Genomic DNA, 9,071 nt, shown 5'->3' on the forward strand with positions numbered 1-9,071 from the left:
AAGGATATTGCTGTGTTCGTAGCTAGATGCCTGACTTGTTCTAAAGTAAAAGCTGAACACCAACACCCATCTGGTTTGCTCGAACAACCAGAAATTCCTACATGGAAATGGGAAAGTATAGCGATGGACTTTATTACCAAGTTACCTTTGACAGCAAGCAAACATGATAGCATTTGGGTAATAGTGGATCGTTTGACTAAGTCTGCTCACTTCCTGCCCATTCGTGAAAACTACCGTGTTGAGCAACTCGCGCAGCTTTATGTCAAGGAAATTGTCTGCCGCCATGGTACTCCTTTGAGCATCATATCCGATCGCGATGGCCGTTTTATATCCCGCTTTTGGAAATCTCTCCAATCTGCGCTAGGAACTCGCTTGGACATGAGTACTGCATATCATCCTCAGACTGACGGACAGTCTGAGCGAACTATTCAAACTCTTGAGGATATGCTCCGATCTTGTGTTCTTGATTTTGGAGGTAATTGGGATTCGCACCTGCCTTTGATCGAGTTCTCTTATAATAACAGCTATCATTCCAGTATTGGTATGGCCCCATTTGAAACACTTTACGGTCGTAAGTGCCGCTCCCCGATTTGTTGGAGCGAAGTGGGTGAAACTCAAATCACAGGACCCGAACTTGTTCAAGAGACAACCGATAAAATCGCCAAGATCCGTGATCATCTGCTGACTGCCAGAAGCCGACAGAAGAGTTACGCAGATCGCAGGCGAAAGCCTCTCGAATTTCAAGTTGGTGATCTTGTTCTCCTCAAAGTGTCGCCTTGGAAAGGTGTTGTCCGCTTTGGGAAGAAAGGTAAGCTTGCTCCTCGTTATGTTGGACCATTTAAGATTCTCGCGCGTGTAGGAAAAGTTGCCTACAGACTTGACCTACCGCCCGCGCTCAGTAATGTGCATCCAACGTTCCATGTATCCAATCTCAAGAAATGTTTAGCTGACGAGAACCTTCACATACCACTTGATGAAGTTCAAGTTGATGAATCCATGCATTTCGTTGAGAAGCCTGTTGAGATTTTGGATCGCGAGGTAAAGCAAACCAAGCGCAGTCGTATCCCTATTGTTAAAGTTCGATGGGAGTCCAAGCGCGGAGCCGAGTTTACATGGGAAAGGGAATATCAAATGAAGATCAAGTACCCGCACCTGTTCTCTGCGCAACCTACTTCGAGATAAATTTCGGGACGAAATTTCTTAAAGTAGGGGAGACTGTGACATCTGCTCGATCCGACCCGACCCAGGTACCCGTTTCTCTGACCCGATCTCTTTCTTTTATGATTTAATATTTATTTATACTTATATTTTACTTTTAATAATAATAATATATTTTCCTTCCCGCCTCTTTCTCTCTTTTTCTTTCCGCCGTCCCGTCCCTCCTCTCTTTCCGCCTTCTTTTCCCTCTTGTCGCCGTCCCGCCCTTACGCCTTGTTTCCCTCTTTCTTCTAACTCTTTGCTTGTCCTTTGTTCCTTCCCGCCTAAGGTTGTCTGCGCAGCTCCACGCGCCAGACTCCTTACAAGGAATCCTGCGTGAAGACCACCTGTTTCAGCGATACGCGAGACGAACACTTCTCGCAGCGCGCTAAGAATTGTAATTCTTCTCGCAGCGCGCTAAGAACGGTAGTTCTTCCCGCGACGCGCTAAGGATTTGTAGTTCTTCTCGCAGCGCGCTAAGAATCGTAGTTCATCCCTCGACGCGCGAAGAATTATAGTTCTTCCCGCGGCGCGCTAAGAAATGTGATTCTTCCCGCGGCGCGCTTAGAAATGTAGTTCTTTCCGCGACGCGTTAAGGATGGTTCTGTCTGCCTTCGCGCTCGCGCTCTCTTGACCTTCTATGTCTGCCTTCGCGCTCGAGCTTTCTCGCGCTGAACCCTTTGAGTTTTCTTCTGTTTAAATCTAGCCGTTTGCTTTTGTGTTGTCTTATCTTTTGTGCTGTTGACCTAATCTGCTTTATGTCTGAAAAGTTACTTTCGGCGCAGCATGCGCACCAACCCCATTGGTTGGCAGAAAAAGTGACTGACATTATCTTTTGAGATCTGCTTTTTCCATGCTTGACCAGTACCTTTATCTGAACCGCCCATGCTTTTTACTGTTCCCTGTCAGCCTTTTTCTCTTTTTCCCTGCTGCCATATCTTTTGATATCTTTTACTTGCTTTTGATATCTTTTGTTATCTTTTGTTTTGTCTTGTTCTGTTTGTCTTGGAATCTTTTCCCCTTTTTCTGGATTCATGTCTCCTAGGGTTTCTCTATAAATAATAGTATTATTTTTCCTAACACTACACACACAAACACTTAATTTAACCTCCTCTTTGCTCTCTCTGCCGCCTCCCTCTCTGCCTTCGTCTTCCTTTCTATTCTGCCCTGCTTTTCCGGTAATATATACTTATTAATTATGCTAACTTATAATCAAGACATTAAAACAAATCGTTAAAACAATAATCTTTAATTATAGGTTAACCTTGCTTGTTTGGTTCTTGCTTTACCTATCTTCACATCGTTTATCAAGTGAGTAATCTCGTACCTAATCCCTTTTATTTTTTTATGTTTTGGGATGTTCATGTGTTCATACAAACTTAGAGTCTTAAACTGTTTATGAACTTTAGTCGCGCAGTATCCCATGTGTTGAGGACGTAGACTTGGCTGTTTATTTGTATGTGTGGATCATTAACCGTCTTGTCGGTCTATTCCGCAGTTCTCATGGTACCATTAGATGAACACGGGAGAACTATCGTTTATGATTTTCTCTTTTGTTTACACATGCACAGTTTGTCTTGTTTGTGAGCTCAATTGTGAGCACTGGCAGTCTATGAATCTTAGAGTTGGTCCCGATCAGATTACACCCCTGTTGAAAACCAGACATACACATGTTGCGCGCAGATTTATTGTTATCTATATATTAACTATTAAACTTGATTTCTCACCAACACGCAAGTGTTTGACGTTTTATTTTAACACATGTTCAGGTTTGCTGTAGCTGTTTTGGAGCTCGAGATAACCTAGGAAGTTTTCTTTATTTTGGACCTAGATTAAAATGTATCAAGACAAGTTATTGCTGTTCGAATATTTTGAGTTATAATATATTGATTTATGTTGCTTTGTTATCTTCTGTCTACTTTGCGTGTGCGCGAATGAATGTATTTATTAAATATTGACACCCAATAGTGTCACGAGTAATGAAACAATATGTGGCGCCCCGATGTATAATCCGCCTTTGGTCGGGGTGTTACAGCTACAGAGTTTGGTTTTCAGCAGTTGAAAAGCGGATTCTTGCGCGTCACCCCAATTGTACTTAGTGCCCTTATGAGTCAAAGCGGTGAGGGGTTGAGCAATCTTTGAAAACCCTTCGATGAAACGCCGGTAGTAGCCGGCTAGTCCTAGGAATTGCCGCACCTCAGTCGGGGTCTTAGGTGCTTCCCAGTTTTTGATGGCCTCTACCTTACCGGGATCGACATGGATACCATTCTCGTTGATCACATGTCCCAAAAAGTGAACCTCGTGAAGCCAAAATTCGCATTTCGAGAGTTTAGCGTACAGTTGTTCCTTCTTCAATAGTTCCAGAATTACCCTTAAGTGTTCTTCATGGTCAGCCTTGTCCTTGGAATAGACCAGGATATCGTCAATAAACACAATCACAAACTTGTCGAGGTACGCCTTGCATACTCGATTCATAAGATCCATAAATACGGCTGGTGCGTTGGTTAGGCCAAAAGGCATAACCAAAAACTCGTAGTGACCATACCGTGTTCTGAAAGCCGTCTTTGAAATATCTTCCTCGTGCACTCTTAGTTGATGGTAACCAGACCGCAGATCGATCTTCGAGTAGTAACTCGATCCTTGGAGCTGGTCAAACAGATCATCAATTCGAGGTAGAGGATAACGGTTCTTGACCGTCACCTTGTTCAACTCCCGGTAGTCGATACACATGTGGAAAGTCCCGTCCTTCTTTCGGACAAATAAGATGGGGGCTCCCCATGGCGATGAGCTAGGTCGGATAAAACCTTTATCCAATAAATCCTGCAACTGAGTGGACAGTTCCTGAAGCTCCGCCGGTGCGAGCCGATACGGGGGTTGTGCTATGGGTGCTGCACCGAGTGTCAACTCGATTTGAAACTCGACTTGTCGAATATGAGGGAGTCCAGGCAAATCCTCCGGGAATACTTCCGGAAAATCTCGCACGATCGGTATATCTTCAATTCGTTTCTCCTTCGCGGTTTCTCAACAATATTTGCCAAAATTGCCGGATGACCCTTTCGTAGATACCTCTGCGCCTTCATGAGGGTGATAACGCTGTTGGTCATGCCGCTTCTCTCGCCCCGAATCGAAATGACCTCGCCGGAAGGGGTAGAAATGTGGACTATCTTGTCGTGACATATAATCTCCGCTCGGTTCTCGAAAAACCAGTCCACGCCGACCACGACATCGAAACTACTAAGTGTAAAAGGAATAAGGTCGATATCAAAGACATGACCTGACAGTTTTAACTTACATCCCGCAAGTACATGAGTCGTTACTATAGTCTTACCGTCAGCTAATTCAACAGGAAACTTAGCATCTAACGGGGTTGGAGTTAAGTCTAAGAGTTGACTAAAGGCTTTCGACACAAAACTCCTATCAGCTCCAGTGTCAAACAATATAGAAGCAAAACAATCGTTCACAGGGAACTTACCAGTCACCACGTACGGATCATTGCGGGCTTGACCCGACCCAATAACAAAAGCTCTTCCTTTACCATTGTTTCCACCACCACTGCCACTTCCATTACCCCCGTTGTTGTCGTTCTGTTTCAGCTTGGGACAATCTTTCCTGAAATGACCTTCCTGACCACATTCGAAACATCCCTTAGCCGTCATAGGTGGTTTAGGAGCACCCTTTGCCGTAAGGTCTCCTCTACATTCCTTTGCATGGTGACCCATCTTTCCGCATCTCAGACACTTAACACGGTCACACGGGCCGGCATGATGATAGTTGCAAATGTTGCACTTCGGGTACTTCCCAGCATAGCCGCTCGAACCCTGCCCGCTACCGTTGTTATTGTTGTTGTGACCCTGATTGTTGAAGCTCCGGGTGAATTCGGGCTTTCGGTAGTGTTGCTGCTGTGGGGGGTTCGAGGATGAGGATCTGGTGTTGTCAAACTTTCTCTTTCCGTTGCTCGGGTTGCTGTTGCTGTTGTTGTCAGTACTCGGTTTGTCACGGGCTTTAGTGGTTGAACCCCTAGGTGGTAGCGGACCTTGGGTCACTGCTTGATCCGTTAGTTTGTGAGCTAACCGAATCGCTTGTTGAATCGTGGCTGGTCTGGAAGACGTCACCATGCCCTAAATTTGCGGTGCTAACCCATCAATATACATTTCAATCCTCTTACTCGGCGGGTTTACCATCCGTGGACACATCACAGCTAACTCGTGAGAACGGGTGGTGTAGGCTTCGATTTCTGAACCCACCATCTTTAATGACCAAAAAATCTGACTCTAACTTTGCAATCTCTTCTCTCGGACAGTACTCTTCTCGCATCATGTTCTTGAACTCCTCCCAGTTCATCGCGTTAGCTAGTTCCAATCCAAGAATCTGTACGTTCGAATTCCACCAAGTGAGGGCATAATCTTCAAGTGTTCCAGCAGCAAATTTGACCCTACTGGCAGGGGGACAATCACACATCTCAAACGCCGATTCGGCCTTCTCGGCCCAACGCAGGAAGCCTATAGCTCCCTCAGTGCCCTTAAACGAACTGGGCTTGCAGTCAAGATAATTCTTGAAGGTACACGTTCCAATTGGACCTCCAGCTTGGTTCTGAACATGTGCGGCTAGAGCGGCCGCCCTCATGGTCATTCAGCAGAGTTTGGAGTTCTGCTGCAGTCAAGTTGATGTTACCACGTCCGTGTCCAGCGTTTCTTCCTACCATTTCCTAGAATCACAGCATAAAATATTAAACATGAATTTTTCTTTCATATGAAACACGCCATACATGTAATAAAAAGATAGGTAAGAAAGAAATAAGAAACAATCATCACATCACAACCATATAATAATCCAAATAATAATTCATGATTAAAACCATTGTATTCGCTACAAAGTATTTCAAATCAATCCTTAAAATCATAGAAAATAATAGTTTGGATGGAGACAATCCCTCCATCTAGGTGTTATCATCACTAGATGTCGTCATCTGAGGACACCTCTGAGTGTGCCTCCTCCTCAGCCGGTTCTTCCTCCGGTTCTTCTTCAGGTTCCTCCTCGGGATCCTCCTCAGGCTCCTCTTCGGGATCTTCTTCGGAATCCTCCTCAGGTTCTGCCTCAGGCTCTGCCTCAGGCTCGGCTGCGTTCTGAGCAATTTGCATTTGTAAGACATCGCAACGCTCTAATGCTATCTCGGTTCGGGTCCTTGCTACTTGAAGTTGTCCTTGCAAGTCTATCATCTCGGATTGCATCTTTCTCATAATTTTCATCTGTTGATTACTAGCCTCTTGCATTTCCTTCATTGCTGCTGTCATGCGGGAAATTTCCTCTTTAGTTTCGGTTCCATCTTTTAACAGTCTGGATACGTTCGCTCTCGTATAGCGCATGCAACCAACATCACGCTCCAAACAAGAAACAACAGCTGCGAGAACTCGCTCCACAGGTTCGGTTATGGGTGGTAGGGTGTTGGGGTAAGCAGGATGATTCGGGTGGGGTAACGGGGGAACTTGTTCGCGATAAACCATACGCCTAATCATATTAGGGTACCCATCCCAGCTAACTTCGTCTTCGTACATGCCTCCGGATAAGCGATACCTCTTCGGTGCGGGAGTTTCGAGTTCCGGGACTACACGAGGTGGCGATGAGGTAGGTATCTGCGGTTCCTTCCCATGAGCATGAGTCATCGGATCGGATGATGATGAGGGTGGCGTCGACATCCCTACAGGTAAGCCGTGTATGCGTGCGTATGAGTGAAAGAGGTAAAGAGATAAGATAACAAAGACTACACAAACATATGCAGTGCGTATCATTATAACTAATGGGTCGTCGCAGTTATAGTCTAGTATGCATGCAATTTCTAGTTCGCTATAACCAATGGCTCTGATACCAATCTGTCACACCCTCAAATTCCACTAACGGAGTTTTACCGTAAGAGGGTGTGAACTAACAGGATCGGAATCATTAGTTATAATCAAACCATAAAAACGTTTAAATGAAATTAAGTGCGGAAGCGTAAAAACCAAAAGACAAAAGATGCGTCACGCAGGACGACTTAAAAACCCAAGTAATAATAGTTAAAAACATGTTTGCATATCAGAATGTTCAAAAACCATGCATGATCCTATACCGCGCGCCCGCCTCGGCTACCTGAGAATAACATACTAAAAGTGTCAACACAAGGTTGGTGAGTTCACAAGTTTATATAAAATAAAGCGTTTAACGTTTGCGTTCAGCGTTTTGCGTTAAGCGTTTTGCGTTACCAGATAGTGTTAAATCAATTATATATCGATAGGTAGCTAGCCTATACAACAAGTATTACTAAGTGTTCGACACCGAAGCTGACTGTTTATCAAGTGCCTTGTCACCAGGTCATCCAGACCATGGTACGTGTTAGCCAAAATTACACCCGCTCGACCTCCAGTCGAGTTTAGCGTTGGGTGGGGTTTGTCAAACCCGGTAGTACTACTCAACAGTGACTCGCTATTCCAAATATTAACCGGTTCGATGTGTAGGACTTCAAATGTTTCGTTTGCCACTTAGCCTTTACAAGTGATATATAATTAACTAACAAAATCTTAAATGCGTTTATCGGAGTATGTTATCTCCCCCAAGTGAAAAGCGTTTAAAACAGTTTAAAAGGGGTAAGTGAAACTCACTGTTTGCAAAGAATTCCAAAAAATAAATCACCAAAGGATGCGCGTCACAGAAAAACTCTCTCTAGCGTTCTAAAACAACAAAGAGATTTTTCTAAGTGTCGGAACTATTATCGAGTCTCTAGACTCGGCACATAATACCTATGCACACAATATGTTTCGTGTTTCGTTTGTGAATCGTGTGTGACTTTAACAAGTACATTTGTGATACACTACATGTGTGAGCAATTATTTACGTGTCATGTATTAATAATGTACACCACTAGCAATTACTCTCCGTGAGGGCAATTTGGTCAACACATAACAATTAACTAGCAATTATTCCCCGCAAGGGCAATTTGGTCAAAACACGACAATTAATTAGAAATCCTTCCCCTCAAGGGCAATTTGGTCAAAACACGACAATTAATTAGCAATCATTCCCTTCAAGGGAGATTTGGTCAAAACACGACAATTAATTAGCAAATACCATGTTTCATGCAACTTTTACAAAATTCAGCAACTAGTTTCTTAACGACAGAATTCTACTTGTAAAACTAGTCTATTCCACCGATGATAGCATCTCAATTAATTTACCAAAAATCATCACAAAAGAATATATGTATTAGGTTTCCAGAAAATATTTTATTTTATTTTTATTCCACATATATTTCTCACAATGATCGATTTACCATAGCAAACTCACAATAGTCGAATTTATGCGCAACAGAATGTTATTTCAAATTCCTGTTAAATGAAAAATCCAACAAGTGCAAGACCACTTGGGTTAGGTTCCTAACTCAACAAGTCAACTTCCAGAAGTGGAACCAACCCAATTGGTCTCGTAGTTCATGAGATATAACATTTACAAAACAACCTAACAGCAGGTCTAACAACTCAGCTGTGCACAACGTTTTTGTAAAATCATAAAGGTTAACTTATACACGTCCAAAAATTGCAAATTTATATTCTCTAGAAACTAGACTCAACCTAGTTTACTGTAGTATCAATAATCTCAACCAATTTTCACATTTACACCCAGATACAGTTAATTGAACATCAACAACACAATCTGTCCAGAAACTGTTTGCAACAAAACTCAACATATTAACCATCTATGGATCATAATCCGTTCATATAATACTCTAAACACCATAACCACTATCCATGCATATCAATTACACCATACATACATGGTTAGGGTTTTATTTGATCTCAAAATCAAAGACACAACAATTAACATGTAACAATATCAATTCTAGTTAT

The sequence above is a fragment of the Bidens hawaiensis genome, unplaced genomic scaffold (genome assembly GCF_021521415.1).
Source record: "Bidens hawaiensis isolate Kalapana, Puna unplaced genomic scaffold, B.hawaiensis_p1.1 tig00068199_1, whole genome shotgun sequence".
NCBI lineage: Eukaryota > Viridiplantae > Streptophyta > Magnoliopsida > Asterales > Asteraceae > Bidens > Bidens hawaiensis.